This window comes from Callospermophilus lateralis, unplaced genomic scaffold, assembly GCF_048772815.1.
Source record: "Callospermophilus lateralis isolate mCalLat2 unplaced genomic scaffold, mCalLat2.hap1 Scaffold_199, whole genome shotgun sequence".
Taxonomy (NCBI): domain Eukaryota; kingdom Metazoa; phylum Chordata; class Mammalia; order Rodentia; family Sciuridae; genus Callospermophilus; species Callospermophilus lateralis.
Genome location: NW_027512988.1, coordinates 1,071,198 through 1,072,981, shown reverse-complemented (window position 1 = coordinate 1,072,981; position 1,784 = coordinate 1,071,198).

Below are 1,784 nucleotides of genomic sequence, written 5' to 3'. Positions count from 1 at the left end.
TTATCGTTTTTTTTCCTTTCTTCCTGTTTTTTTTTTCTTCTTTTCAATGCAAGATTTTTATAGTCTGGAAATCTTCTGAACTTTAGTCTTTGGGGGCATCTCTGTATCTTAAAATTGATGTACATAATAATAAAAAGAAAGTCTCCGATTGTACAAGAGGATGGATTAAGAGATCACTCTTAAAGGCACTTCTTAATAAACATTCTTTGGCAGGCTTGAGATTTACAGGGGGCCATCATCAAAGTGGCCATGTAAATGGGGACATATTGACAACTTTCACCCTTAAAGGAAGAGGCAAACAGGATTTATAGGTTTCAACCACTGCTCTCTGGGGAATTCAACAAGGGACTTATTTTGTTTCTCCTTTAATGGTTTCTCCTGGGTATTTTATGGACCAATTCTCTCATCTCAAGTGTCTAATCCCAAGACATAAATTAATTTTAGATGCACCTTTCATCCATCTTGTCTGCTAAGGCAATATTCACTATTTGTTTGGGTTGCCATGGAGATAATTGACTTCCTGCTGTGGCAGAAGTCTTGTTTAGGGGTATTAAAGGGGTTTGGGTCCAGAGATTCTTTAATTTTCACACAGTAAAGAAAGCCATTCCATCAATGGAGTGGTTGTATACATCTCCCACTTATAATTGGAATAATTTTTTTTGATCACCTTGTGAAATTTCCCTTTTTTATTTTCCATCACTTCCTTTTTTATGGTTTAACCTCCACTCTCCAAGGTACTGACTAAAACCACAGCAAAGGGCAAGCAGTCTATTTATTACTCTTTTGTAGGATGATTAGACACAGCATCCCAGCAAAATATTATCTGAGAAAACAGCTGAAGAATCTGAGAAAATGGTGGACTGTAGAACCGTATTCAGGTAGTGGGAAAGACGACTTCGTTTTATCAAGACAAGAAACACTTTGAATACCAATTCATAAAATCAATCTCCCAGTGACCAATTCAGGCTGCTTAAGATTGGGTTCCTTTGGAATTTATGTGCCAGTTGTGATATTTACAAAAGCGATTGTTGGATTCTGCTATAAACTGTTAGGCAATATGAAATCGCTTCTCAGTACAATGAGAAAAATTAAGAAAGGAGTATCAATTTATAAAAACCTTCTTTAAGGTATACAAATAAGAAAATGAGAAAATATATTTCACACATATTCCTTCTCACCTTCTACATTTTGACTGCCCCCAACCAATTATTAAAATTTATACAATGAATTATCTAAAGACCTTATGGCATTTGAAAACATAACTACCAGAATTATGGTATTTCTACACATATATTTTACAAAACCAAAGTAAAATCCTACACCAATTATACACAAGTCTAATATTTTTGCTAAAATAGGGTTTTTTTTTTCAGTAGTTCAAAAAGCTATTACCAAAAGAAAAAAAATTAAATCAATGATCAGAATGAGAATCCTTAGGAGCAATAATAGTGAACAAAACTCTAAGAACCTACTTCAGTTCTTTTAAGTGCACAGCACAAAATCAATTTGCAATGACCCTGAGAATCAGCCTTCCTAACCACATGACAACAAAAGAAATAGGGGATGAAAACAAATTAAAGTAGGTTCTTAAAAGTCTTTTTTTTGCCTTCCAAAAATTTCAGGGTATCTTTGAACTATGAAAACTTTTAAAGGCAGCTCTTTGAATGTTTATCAATATCATTGTATATTTTTACAGTAATGGCTTTTAGACCGACCCTGGAAGCCCACAATTTCTTTCTGATTTCTCTTTCACTGTTTGTTTACTCCACAAATGTGTTTTGAGG